Raw genomic sequence first — 15,301 nt, 5'->3', positions numbered from 1 at the left:
TGGACCCCCAGACAGCATATCTTCAAGTTTTGGTGCTGAAATTGGTCTAGAATCATTACCTTAAACTGTTTTGGACTCATAAAACCTGTTTTTTGATGTGGTAATGATGATGGTGGACCAATTTCAAAGTTATAATCAAAATTTCAAGTTTATATGTGTTCATATGATTCTTGAAATTGTTGATGTGGATGTTCATGTTCATATGAGTTTTGTTAGATCATAGGAATTATTTGCAAATTGTTTGTTAGTTAATTCTTGATCTTAATGTGTTTTAATGGAATTCATAATTTGTCCTCAAGTTATGGAATTCCAAAAGTTTTTTTATTTTAAATGTTTTTTAAGAAGTCATAAGTTACACTTTTGAAGAGTTTTTCTAATAAATGCTTTTATGAACTTCATAACTTGTCCTCAAGTTATGGATTTCCAAGAGACTCTTCATTAAAAATTTTAAACACTTAATTAAAACTCATAAGTTATGAATATCCAAAAGTTTATGAATTGTTCAAAACTTACCCTCAAGTTTTGGAATTTGTAAAGTCTCACACAAACTTTAATTCCAAACCCTTAGAGTTTTAAAAGTTAAAATTCAACACTTATACTATTTATAACATTAATGGTTAATTATTATATATATGTATAAGAACAAGTCGTTTTACCGTTAGTAGGCCTCACTCACGAAGCCGGTCTATAAGGTGGGTATAAGGTTGTTGCCTATAAAATGGCAACTTAATGGGTGTCCACTCTCACCCACCGCTTGCTTGATCGGTGGAGGGTCGTTAGCCGAACGGGTAGGATAATGACTTTAAATTCTCATTAAAAGTATGATGAATATTATAAAGTAACTAAATGTTTTATTTAATTCCCAATCTTAGTTACTTTAGGAAAAATGTGAATTTGGTGCTAGCCCATGGAATTCACACTTTGTACCTTACCAAGTCGTTGGTGGAGCGTGTGTGGTTAACCGGCACACTAACTTGGACTAGTAAGAATCACGAAGGGTGACTTAATGTTTATCATAGATCAATGGAGCGTGTGTGGTTAACCGGCACATTGATTAGGTGATAATATTAAGGGTACCAAGTGAATTGGTATGGTTATTCACACCTTGTTTTGTGATCATCGGCATCCCAGTCACAAAATTTGAGAGGGCACACTCGAGATTGAAACATGCCATTGAAAAGTTCAATGTATCTCAAAAGATCCAGGAATTTCAAAACCAATTAAAACCTAATAAATTATTTCGTTTTTCATGGTGGAAATTGGTGAATCGTCATTCGCCTACCTTCAAATATTTTATATCTTGGATTACGGCATCCCTCTTCCAAATTATAAAATATTGTGTTGGGTCCTAGCCTTAATATTTCATATTGGGTGTTATATTAAGGATTTTGAATCAACTAACTTGATTTTCTCCCATTATAGATGTCTGGTTCAGACAACTATGATCTTCCCAAATCTCTTGAAGATGGTGTCCCTCAACATCATGCTTCACTTCCTCCACCTCCACCAATTATTCTCCCTCACCCATAAGTTCTTGAAAAGTTTAAAGTCACTCAATCCCTATTGGCAAGCATAGTCTATGTGTGCTCACATCTTGGAGATAAAAGTCACATATTGACAAGCCGGGAGAGTTGGGTGTCAAAGTCTCGTGAAAGTTGGATGTTCAATCACTTTCTTAGTAACATAGTGAGACTCTTTGGGACTACTATGAGACAGACTATGACACAAGCCTTAATGATCTTATCTATTTGCTAAGTGCTGCAGATTCTGCAATAATTTGGAGCCTTAATGATCTTATCTTTAGAAGATCAACTTCCCAAACCCTAAATGGACATTGGCAATGGTAGCATTGGGTATCTAGAAAAGCATTTCTCTTCCCAATGGAAAGGGATCAGCCATAGTCAACTCGGTTGACCAAATGGTAAAGAGAAAGGCTAAGTCTGAGATAGTCTCATGTGCCATTACCAAAGGGTCTATATGTTTTATTGCCAAAGGGAGGGACACTGATTGCAAAGCTGCCATATTTACCTAAAAGATCATAAGATTGATCAAGTCAAAAAGTTTGAATCTACTTCAGTTAAAGTCCACTGACTAACTCTATTAAGTTTCTTTTGGAGATTCTTATTACATAATGTGAATGGGTCACATGTTGATGTTTTTTAAGAATCAAAGAAAGGATAGGAAGCTTAAAGTACGTATATGTTGGTTCTGATTGCAAAGGTGGGTTTCGATCGCATGGTTCGGTAATCAGAATTTTGAGCTGTTGCTTAAGAGTTATAATATATTGCTAATGAATAGATAACAATAAGGTTTTCATGTGGATTGTAAGGATAATTTTTTTCGCAAATTTTTAAAATAAAAGAAAAAAAACGGTTTTAATTTTATTTATTTTAAAAATATCCTTACAATGGCATCTGTGGAAAATGGTTGCTTATATGTTTCCAGTAATAGGAATATTGGAAAGTGGATTTGATTCCTTCATTTGTGGTAGTGTTTGAATTTACCAAATGAAGAAAGTTTTTCATCACCCAAGTTTCAATTGGACAGAAACTTGGAATCATACAAGTTGTATTTCATCACCCAAGTTTCAATTGGACAGAAACTTGGAATCATACAAGTTGTATTGTATGATGAATGAGAATTTTCATCTTTGAAAATTAATACTAATTCTTTGATCACATGTATATGTGAGTCAATTGAAGGACTAAGGAATTAGGTACATTGGGTGTGCGCTGGTCAAGGTCCACCACAAAGATTGATTTGTCATGATTTAGTAAATATTAGTAAATATGATTATACTTATAAGGTTAAGTATAATTCTGTAACATTGGAAAGGATACAATGTATGACTAAACAAATGAGAAGAATCAACTTAGGCAGAAAGATAAAAGTTTCTCAAATCCGAAAGGATGGGAGAGTACTTTAGTATCATATTTCATGATCATCTTAATGATTATGAAACCATATCACAAATTCATACTCTAAGGACGTCTTAGTGCATTGTTATGGCTAAGAAGAGAGGTCATGAATTGTTGTATTGGTTAAAATCAAGAAGATGAGTCATACTTCGTTCCAAAACAATTCTTAGAGTCATACTCCAAGATTGTAACATTGAGTGACATAAAGTAAGGTTTATTAACACTAGTCAAATGTAAGAGTAAAATGTTTTCTACTCTTGTACATTTGAGATTGGTAAGTTGTGATGTCTTGGATGAGACAAAGACCAACTAAGACCAATTGTGTGAAGTGTTAGTCTTGATAAGAATCCGCACTATCCCTTGAATATTAGTTTTGTCAAGGAATGGTTCTTGATTGGGGAAACTTATATGTCAAGGGGACAGTGGGAGCCTTAAAGATCCTGAAAGAGTTTCAAGATTTAATCAAGAGTAAAACCTGTAATTTATCACTAGCACACGACTTAAGGTTTGCAACCTATCGTATTGACATAATTCTTATTTCTGTACCTACTTCAAATAAGTTGATTTTGCATGTGAGTTATCAGAGTTCAACTTGGAAGCATTGGTGGGCCTTGTGCTACCAAGGTGACAAGAAACTAAGATTGAACAAGTTTGATCCATGTAAGGCTGAATTTGTCACTAACCTTATCTTGTGATTATGGTTTTGATAAATTCACATGCATAGGAACTCAAACACTATAAAATCTAAGTGTCATAAGGTTTCTCTCCGATTCATGAAAATGATGGTGAGGAAACGCTTTCACTAAGTAGATTTTACGTAGATATCAATTGTGTTATTTGCATTTTCAAAAGTCATTAGTGGAGCGCGTGTGGTTCACCGGCACACTAACATGGACTTGTGAGAAGTGGCAACGGTCTAAACAATTAAGACTATGATTACGGTATCCCTTTTCATAGTTCTGAAAATTGTTTAGACACACATGTGAGCTATCTAAGAAAGAGTGTATGAATCTAAATTTCAGAAGTCCAGCAGATTTCTGGAAATATGTCAGAGCTAGTGGGAGCATAAGTGTTATGCTGATAATCATAATGTTAGTGGGAGCATGATTATTATGTTTAGTGTTGCAAGTTAGCAATGTTAATTATAGAAAACAAAGTTTCAATTCATGAAGTTGCAGGGGTAGAAAAGTTGTTTTGCTATAATTAAGGGAGAGGAAACTATACTTCATTTCAATTCTAAAGCTTAGATTGATATTTTAATCATCTTTAGTCAAGAATATATATATATATATATATATATATATATATATATATATATATATTGCGTTTTCAAAATTCGATTATGATTACGGCATCCCTCTTCATAGTTAAATTTTGAAAACATGGCAAATAAAAAATATTGTAGCAAAAGACTGGTCTAGTATCATGTCTTTATGTCAAACATCATGAATCGTGTCCCATATGCTTCGGATATAGGATCGATTGCATGTGCTATAATATTCATCCTTTCTAAATTTTCCAAATGCTCAGGGCATTTAGAAGGGAAAAATCTAGAACTGGATATGACTAAAGTGATTAAGAAATTGTCGAGGACAATCTGAGGTTTGCCAAAGATTGGTTGCTCAGGGAAAGTTGGAAGTATGATGTAAGTTGTCGGAAAGGACTGTATTGACATGTTCTGAAAAGAAGTAACTCTTGTTCGGAAGTGATAGTCAAAATGGGACTATGGAAATGTCTCCATAGGTGGAAGTTATTCAACCTATGTAAGATTAGAAAACCTTAATGCAAGAAGGATGTTCAAAGCAATGTACTTTGAATATGAGACTTCCGTTCCATAGAAGTTGACCTTCTTTGGAATACTCTGTAATGACTGGTGACAGGGTTTTGGTGACTTTGTGAATAATCATTACAAGAGGAACATTGCATAAAAGTTTAAAATCTAACAGATTTTTTTTGGGTAAATGATAGGAATCGGGGATTCTCACATTTACAATAAGGATTGTGAAATGAGTATCATTGGAAATCATGTTCAATTGATCTACATCACAATGTAAGGATTATAGACAAACATAGTGTGCATACTTGGAGTATGGCATAACTATTGTTTAGAAAAACAAAGTGTACATGCTAGGAGCATGGGACGACTGTTGTTTTTATTCAAGTCTTAAGTTGATTATTTGAAACATTATACAATGAATAATGTGTAATCAATATGGTGATAAATAAAAGGTGGTTCTATTTATATTCAAAAGGGTTCTGAGACCATATTGGATTTGATTATTATTGTGTTTCACTTTGCATGTTTTGACTTCCAAAATATCTAGGTTATTCTTTCCGAATGACTAAGTTATTTAAACACTCCACAATTGTTCATATGTTGGAAGTAGGTATGAATCAAGACTGTCCTGAATCGAGTTTGTAGATGGCTAAATGGGTTTAGTCATAGCAATGGTTGCTACAACATTCATGAGTTCTCATAAGTTATGAGTATTGGAATAAACCCACGCTCACTTGTATCACTTCATGGAATTTATCTCGAGTGATCGTGAGACGATAATATCATATAAATCTTTAAACCTAGAGATATGAGTTGTTACCTATGAGTTGGTTGTGCATTGATTGCACGTAAATGCATCAGTAACTTGATGTTATAAAATGTGCCTTTGTGTACAATTCAACAAGTAGTAGAACAAGCATATGAGTCGAAGTTTATCCGTTCCTTCTAGAAATAGAAGCAATATCTGGTCCCCTCGATGATTTTGTTGTGACCTATGTACCGTCCGGTCAGAACTAAATTGATGTGTTCGATTAAGTTCTTTGTCAAACAAATCGAAAATCGGGAAACAAACTGTTGGACAATAAGTACGACGTTGTTCCATGTATTTTTCCGGCTGATATCATGAGAAAAGAGGATTATATGATCACTTATCTAAAATGGCGCTTCATAGTTCAACAGAGTTTTCGAGAGCTACGATTGCTGGTTGGTTCCTGAAGTAACATACGCAAATATAGTTATAAGACTTATCCAAGTGGGAGTCTGATGGATAAGGTGTCTAAGTCCATACCTTATTTGGTATATACTTGACCCGACCCGGCATGGTCCATTTGGGTTGCATTTCATCCAAATGATTTATGGATAATTTTATGAGAATTGTATACTTCCGATTTATTAATATATTATAAGTTATAATATATTAATATGAAGTCATGTTATTTAATTAGTTTTAGTCTTAAATTAATTATGAATTAATTTAAAGATTAAAAAGAAGACTGATTAAATTATGGGCTATTATATTTTATTTAGTGTGGGCTAATACTCATTTGTTAATGGGCTAAGCTAATATGGAAGTCCATGGATGATCCATGGAGCTTTTAACCCATGGATCCTTGGAAAGGAAAAGACATGGGTTATTAGGGTTTCACCCCAACCATGCACACTATATAAAGAAGCATATGATGCAAGAAATGAGACTCTAGTTGTGTGAGACTTAGTGGTGGCCGATTCCACATGAAAGTATACTACTCACTCAAAGTTTTCCAAACGTTTGTGGTGATTTGTGATTCCATTTGAGGCATTCACACTATTGGTTCTTGGCTCTCAAACTCCAAACAATCAACCATCATCAAAAGGTATGTATTTCTACTAGTAGTTTTATGATTCATAATTCTTATGCTATGCTAGTTAGGAAGAAATCTTGGAAATTATTATTTGCATGTATTTTAGAAGAAAACATAGATCCAAGGTTCATAGGGTTGCATGCACACTTAGGAAGTGTTAGATTGCTCAAAACCCAACAGGCTAATGCTCCATGGATAATCAAGTTGTGCTAAAACCCATAGGATGGTCCATGGATGCTCCATGGTGTATTTGAACCCATGCATCCAAGGAAATGGAAAGCCATGACAATTAGGGTTTACCCTAATTGTAACAACTATATAAGATCATATTCTTTGACAAAATCGGCCACTAAGTTAGGAAGAGAGTGAAGGGCTAGCCGATTTTAGAAGTGTTAAAGTTTCTCTCAAGTTATTCCAAGTGTATTTAGTGTCGTGTGAACCATTTGAGGTGTCACACTTGGGGCACTAGACACTCAATCTTCATGAGGACATTCTACACCAAATATGTATGTATTCTATCTTGTTATATTCATTGTTTTATATGCTAGATTAGGATAATACCTTGGATGTTCATATTTGCATGTATAATAGAGAAAACATAGATCCAAGGTATTTAGGGTTGCATGTACACTTAGGAGTGTTAGAATGCTCAAAACCCAACACACACTTCACACTAGGGAGTTTGCGACCGTACACAGCTTCTATGGTGGAGGCTACTAGGGCTTGTAATGATGTTTATATAGGGGAAAACCCTAAAATTAGGGTTTTCCTTAAACATCCCTGACTCACGGCCTTCCGACTCGTCGAGTTTCTTTCGACCCGTGCCTAAAATGCCTTGACCCTACTCGACGAGTTGGACTCCTAACTCGCTGAGTCCATGCATAACATTTCCCCCGAATGGTACTTTCTAACTGATACTCAAAATAGCTGTTACAAGCCTCCCCCACTTGAACTAGACTTCGTCCTCGAAGTCCGCCACCCCAAGCAAATCTGGGTAAAACTCTCGCATCTCTTCTTCTGACTCCCAAATCCATTCGGAGCCCCTTCGGTGCTTCCATTGCACCTATACCAATCTTGTTCCCCTATTTTGAAGGTCTTTGGTCTTCCTATCAAGAATTGCAACCTGCTTCTCCAGATAGTTCGGACTCTCATCTATCTGAATGTCATCCAATGAAACGTCAGCGGACTCGACCATGACACCCTTCCGAATCTAAGACACGTGGAAGGTGTTGTGATTCTGGCTAAGCCCCTGTGGCAGGTCCAAGTGATATGCCACATTGCCACCCGGACTGAGATCCTAAACGGCCTGAAAACCGCGGCCCCATCCTGCCTCTCTTCTAAAACCTGATAATCCCTTTCCAAGGAGAGACCCTTGGCAATGCGAAATCCACATCGACTCATCATTGAACTGGTTCCTCGAGAAAACCGTTCTAAATGGATTAATTCCCACTCGCAATAAAAAAATTCACCGATCCACCGCGACTAACGAATAACACAGAACCCAAATCAATGAAGTCGCTCCTACTCCTCTTGATGCCACATGGTTGTTTTCCAGAAGAGCAATCGGGGACCTCCCTGGCCCCAACCTGTCTACCCATTGTCCGGAACATCGTACACCTACCCGATTCTGAGCCAAACCACACTCAGCAGTCCCATGTGACCTCCGAAGGATACCTTGTTTAACCATAACTGTCCTATCTCGTTCCATCCGACTGATCCATCTGCTCATGATAGGCTGAAAATGTGTCGCCACTGAATCCGATGCAAAAAGGTGAGTACTACCATAATGGTTGTAGTCTTACATCAAACTTGGTCTCCTTCGACCTGCCGTTTCCTGATTCCAACATGTCGTGGATCTATAACAACTAGAGCCACCCGGGGACACATCCTAATGACTTAAACCACCATCAAACCAACCCGTTCACCAACCTGGAATTCTGTCGTCGAGGCCCTTGACATATAGGTGCCCCACATCCCATCTCGCTAAAATGAGATCCTGCATGAATTCCGATTTAGGTTCCTATATAAATCTGAATCGTTGCTCCTATCCAGAGATCAACGAATCGGCATTTGGATAATGCACCATGACCTCCTGCCCTCCTTTACTTGACCGGTTACTAAATACCCTGAGTCAATTCCCTGAGACTTCTAGTCTTGCACCCGGTCCAACCACGAGGTTCCTATGAGATCCTAAAACAGGGCTACCCATCTTCAACCCTACAGAAACATGCACCACTCGATCACAAGATCCTGCATCATAAGGTCCAACCCTTTGTTGGACTATATGTCTAAGCCCATAAATATTATTGGTATGTACTTGACCCGAGAGTAGCATGGTCCATTTGGGTTGGGTATCATCAGGACAATTTGTTAGGATGGACTTTTAAGAGAAGATGTTATATATGATCTGTTAATATATTATAAGTTATAATATATTAATATGAAATAATATGAGTTAATTAGTATTGATCAATAGCTAATTTGGAGATCAAAAGAGACTAATTAAATCAATAGGGACTAATTATGTTAATTAGTTATATTTATATGTGTTTTGCTTATGATCCATGTTGGACCAAGTTTATGTATGGATACATAAAGAGTAGGGCCACATGAACCATGGATCATTAAACCCATGGGTATGGATTTGGGTTATGGGTTACACCCATGACTCTTGGATTCCTCACACATATAAATAGATGCTTTTAGTCCAAAATCGACACTTACTCTAGTCTTAGAGTTCATGGAGTTTTTTGGTGCATGGAGATTTTCTCTCAAGTTCATTATTTGTCTATGATGTGTTGTGATTCCACTTGAGGATTCCACACTATTGGGGCTAAGCTCTTAAGGCTAGATACATCAAGACTACAAGCTCCTCCATAAGGTATGTTATCCTAACTAGATTCTTATGTAGTACATGATATTTGTATGCTAGTATAGGGTAATACCTTGGAAACTCCATATTTGCATGTATAATAGAGAAAACATAGATCCAAGGTATTTGAGGATGCATGTACACTTTAGGAGTGTTAGAATGCTCAAAACCCAATAGTGGTATCAGAGCCTAGGCTTGTTTTCAATTATACTTGATGCAAAGTGCTGAAAAATGCTAAAAAAAATCGATTTTCGGGCTGTCTGGGCACTGGACTCGCCGAGTGCATGAAGAAACTCATCCTACTCATCGAGTAGGTTCATACACTCGACGAGTAGGACCCCCTGACAGCATATTTTCGACTTTTAAGGCTAGATTTGGACTAGAATCATTACCCTAAGTTGTTTTTGAACCTATAAACCTGTTTTTGATGTGGTAATGTTCATTTTAATCCTATTCAAAAGATAATTATCAAAAGTTTCATGTTTTGTCTTAGTTTAATGATTAGGCTAATTACATGAAAAATTGTTTGATTTGAATTGTCTTGTTCATGTGAGTTTAATGAAGATTATGAATATTGCTATACATGTTTGTGATAGTTGTTTTCAATCAAAATTAATCTAAAGGTTATTCATTATATGTGTTTTTGTAAGTTGTCCTCAAGTTATATGAAAATTCAAATTAAAAAAGGTTATTAAAATCATAGGTTAAGAAACTTGAAGAGTCTTTTCCTCATAAATAGTTTTATGAACTCCATAACTTGTCCTTAAGTTATGGATGTTCAAGAGTCTCCATTAAAAGTTTTAAAAACCTAAATTAAACTCATATGTTATGAATATGAAAGGTTTTGAATAGTTTCAAAACTTGCCCTCAAGTTTTGGGAAGATGCAAAGTTACCTCCCCATGTATACTTTAATTGCAAATTAAACCCTAGAATTTTAAAAGTTTAAAATTCAACCTTATATTATTATAATATTAAAAGTTAATGGTTATATATATGTATAAGATAAAGTCAATCTTACTGTTAGTATGCCTCATTCACGAAGCCGATCTCTAAGAGGGGTATAAGGTTACTACCTATAAAATGGAAGTTTAATGGGTGTCCATTCTCATCCACCGCTTCCTTGACTGGTGGAGGGTCGTTAGCCGAACGGGTAGGATAGGATGCTAATTGTACTTTCATTAAAAGTATAATGATAAATACTAAGTAACTAAACACTTATAAATTCCCAATCTTAGTTACTTAGGAAAATATGAAATGGTGCTAACCCATTAAATTACACTTTTCACCCTTGTTAAGTCGTTAGTGGAGCGTGTGTGGTTAACCGTCACACTAACATGGGACTGACAATGTGTGGCAAAGGGTGACTTAAGTTTTATCATAGATCGGTGGAGCGCGTGTGGTTAACTGGCACATCGATTGGGTGATAAAATTAAGGGTACCAAGTCAATTTACATGGTTATTCACACCTTGTTTGTGATCCTCGACATCCCAGTCACAAACTTGAGAGGGCACAATCGAGATTTAAACATGTCATTGAAAGTTCAATGAAGCACAAAAGAACTAGGAGTTTCAAATCCAATTAAAACTTAATAATTTATTTTGTTTTCCATGGTGGAAATTGGTAAATTATCATTTACCTACCTTTAAATATTTTATAGCTTGGATTACGACATCCCTCATCCAAGTTATAAAATAGTTTGTTGGGTCCTAGCCTTAATATTTCATATTGGGTGTTATGTTGAGGACTTAAATCAACTGAAACTTGAATTTCTCCCTCATAGATGTCTAAGTTCAGACAACTATGATCTTCCACGTCCTTTTGGAACAATCTTTCCTAATGAAGATGATGTCTCGTGGTTGGCTCATGGAAATCGTACTTCACTTCCTCTACCTCCTCCAATTATTCTCCCTATCCCACAAGTTCAAATACTTGAAAATTTCAAGGTCACTCAATCCCTATTGGCAAGCTGGGAGAGTTGGGTGTCGAAGTCTCGAGGCAGCTGGTTGTTGACTTGGTTCTTCAGTCACACCCTGATAGCAGACTTTGACATGACCTATAATGATCTTACCTATTTGCTTGATGTTGCTAAATCAACAATGATTTGGGGCACTGGTATAGCAAAATTTTATTGGAAGATCAACTTTCCAAACTTCCATGGACATTAACAATGGTAACATTAGAAGTTCATAAAAGATTTCTCTTCCCAATGGAAAGAGATCCGCCATGGTCAAGTCATTTGACCTAATGGTAAAGAGAAAGGATAAGTCTAAGATAGTCTCATGTACCATTTCCAAAGAATCCATATGTTTCTTTTTCCAAAAGAAGGGGCATTGGTTGCGAAGCTTCCAGATATACCTGAAAAATCTGGTAAAGTTAAAAGTTTGACTCTACTTCAGGTAAAGTACATTATCTAACCCTATTAAGTGTCTTTTGGAGATTATTAATACATAATGTAATCTAATTACATTTTGATGTTTTAGAAAATCAAAGGAAGCTTAGAGAAAGAGTATTCTGATTCTGATCACGAAAATGGTTCGGTGATCATAATGTTGAGCAACTTCTTAAGAGTTAAGATAAATTGCTTAGGAATAGATATCAACATAGTTTTCATACGTATTTGCATTGTAAGGATGAGATTTTTCCACAAGTTTTAAAATAAAAAACAGTTTTGATTTATTTATTTTAAGTATCCTTATAATGACATTTGTGAAAAAATGTTGTTTATATGTTTCCATTGAAAGCAATATTAGAAAATAAAATTTGATTATTTCATTTATGGTAGTGTCATAATTTTCCAAATAAGGAAAGATTCTCATCACCCAAGTTTCAGTTGGATAGAAACTTGGATTCATGCAACTTGTATTGTATGATGAATAAGAATGATAATTTTTATCTTTAGGAAATTAAGACTAAGTCCTTGCTCACATGCATGTGTGAGTCAAGTGGGGGACTAAAGGATTAGGTACACCTGGTTGTGCACTGGTTAAGTCCACCACAAAGATCAATAAATTTATTCATTATGATTTACTAAATTTTAGTAAATATGGTTATACTTACAAGTTTAAGTGTAATTCTGAAACATTGGAAAAGTTTCAATGTATGACAGAATGAATAAGAAGAATCAAATTAGGCAGAAAGATAAAAGTTTCTCCAATCTGAAGAGATAGGAGAGTACTTCAGTATCTTGTTTTATGATTATCTTAGTGATTATGGAACCATATCACAATTGATCCTCTAAGAAAACTTTAGTGCATTTGTTTGGCTAAGGAAAGGAATCATGAATTGCTGAAATGGTCAAATCAAGAAGATAAATCATAATTCATCCCAAAGTCAAGTCTTAGAGTTGTACTCCAAGATTGTAACTTGAGTGACATAATCTTAAGGAAGGTTTATAACACTTGTTAAATGTAGAGTAAAATGCTTTCTCATTCTTGTGTATTTGAAATTGGTAAGTTGTGATGTTTTGGATAAAACAAAGACCAACTAAGACCAACTGTGTGAAGTGTTAGTCTTGATAATTATCACAAACTCTTGAATATTTGTTTTGTCAAGGAATGGTTCTTTACAAAGAGAATCTTATATATCAAGAGGACAGTAGGAGTCTTAAGGATCTTGAAATAATTTCAAGAACTAATCAAGAGTATTGTTAATCACTAGTCCACGACTTCAGGTTTGTAACCTATCATGTTGACATTTTCTTGTTTCTGTGCCCATTCCAGTTAAAGTTGACTTTGCATATGAGTTCTATGAGTTCTCGATTGTTTTCATAACAACTTGGAAGCAATGGTAGACCCTTGTGCTACCAGGAGGCACGAAATTAAGATTGAACAAGTTCAGTCCGTATGAATTTGGATTCGTCACTAACCTTGTCTTGTGATTAAAGTTATGACAGATTCACATGGATATGAACACTTACACCATTAAAAATATGAGTGTCATAAGGTTTCTCTCCGATTCATGAAAATGATGGTGAGGAAACTCTTTCACTAAGTGGATTTTAAGTAGTTAGCAATTGTGACATTTGCATTCTCAAAGTCATTAGTGGAGCGCGTGTGGTTAAGCGACACACTAACATGGACTTGTGAGAATGGAAAAAGGTCTAAACATTATGCTTACGACATCCCTCTTCATAATTGTTTAGACATACATGTGAGCTATCCAAGGAAAGGTGTATGATTTTGATAAAGTCTTATCAAAGCATCTCGTATTAGAAATCTGAACTTTGGTAAGAAAGTCAATAAAGTATTGATTTCAAGAAGTCCAGCTAATTTCTGGATACATGTCAGAGCTAGTTGGAGCATAAGTGTTATGCTAATAATCATCATGTTAGTGGGAGCATGATTATTATGTTAAGTGTTGCAAGTTAGCAATGTTAATTATAGAAAACAAAAGTTTCAATTCGCCTTGATAAGTTGTTTTGATATAATTAAGGGAGAGGATTTTATACTTCATTCCAATTCTACAAGCTTAGATTGAGATTTTAATTAACATTAGTCAAGGATATATATGAATGTTATGTTGGAATGGTTCAACATAAGGAAATTCTATATACGTTGCGTTCTCAAAATTTTATTATGAGTACGACATCCCACTTCATAGTTCGAATTGTGAGAACATGGCAAATAAAAATTCTATAGCATGAATCGTGTCCCATATGCTTTGGGTATAGGATCGATTACATCCATTCTAAATTTTCCAAATGATTAGGGCATTAAGAGGGAAAAAGGAATAAAACCGGATATGACTAAAATGATTAAGCAATTGTCGAGGACAATTTGAGGTTTACCAAAGATTGGTTGCTCGTGGACAATTAGAAGTATAATGTAAACTTTAGAAAGGACCATATTGACATATTCTGAAAATGAGGCAACTCTTGTTCACAAGTGATGGTCAAAATAGTAATATGGAATGGTTTCCATAGGCGGAAATTATTCTTTGAATCTGTGTAAGATTAGAAAGCTTAATGCAAGAAGGATGTTCAAAGGAATGAACTTTGAATTTGAGACTTCAGTTCCATGGAATTTCTCTCCATTGGAATTCTTTGTAATGTCTGTTGCCAAGTCATTGTGACTTTTGTGCGTAGTCATTACAAGAGAATCATTGCATATAAGTTTAGAATCTAATAGATTACAGTAAATGGCAAGAGTTTGGTATTCTTACATTTACAAAAGGGATTTGGATTGTGAAATGAGCATCATTGGAGTCGTGTTCAATTGATCTATTTCACAAAAGAAAGGACCATAGGTAAACATAGTGTGCATGCTTGGTGCATGACATGACTAATGTTTTTATTCAAGTATTTAGTTGATAAAATCGAAACATTGAATAATGAGTAATCAATATGGTGCTTAGATAAAAGGTGTTTTTATTTACTCTCAAAGTGTTGGAGCCATATAGGATTAGTATTATTCTTGTGTTTCACTTTGCATGTTTTGACTTCCCAAATAACTAAGTTATTCAAACTCTCCACAGTCAGTCATACGTTGGAAGTAGGTATTGAATTAAGATTGTCATGAATCTGGCTTGTAAGATTTGTGTAACGTGCATTAGACATAGCAATGGTTGCTACATCATTCATGAGTTCTCATAAGTTCTGAGTATTGGATTAAACCCACACTCATTTAACTCACTTCATGGATTTTATCACGAGTGAATCACGAGATGATAATATATTATATTCTTCAAACCTAGAGATATGAGTTATTGACTATGAGTTGGTTATAAATTGATTGTACGAAAACGTATCAATAACTTGATGTTATAAAATGTGCCTTTGTGTATGATTCAACAAGTAGTTAGTACAAGCATAAGTGTTGAAGTTTATCCATTCCTTTTACCTCATAAGGATAAAGCGATATATGTGGGCCCCTCGATGATTTAGTGATGACACC

This window comes from Lactuca saligna, chromosome 6, assembly GCF_052625555.1.
Source record: "Lactuca saligna cultivar CGN05327 chromosome 6, ASM5262555v1, whole genome shotgun sequence".
NCBI classification, from domain to species: domain Eukaryota; kingdom Viridiplantae; phylum Streptophyta; class Magnoliopsida; order Asterales; family Asteraceae; genus Lactuca; species Lactuca saligna.
This window is presented reverse-complemented; position numbering follows the sequence as displayed.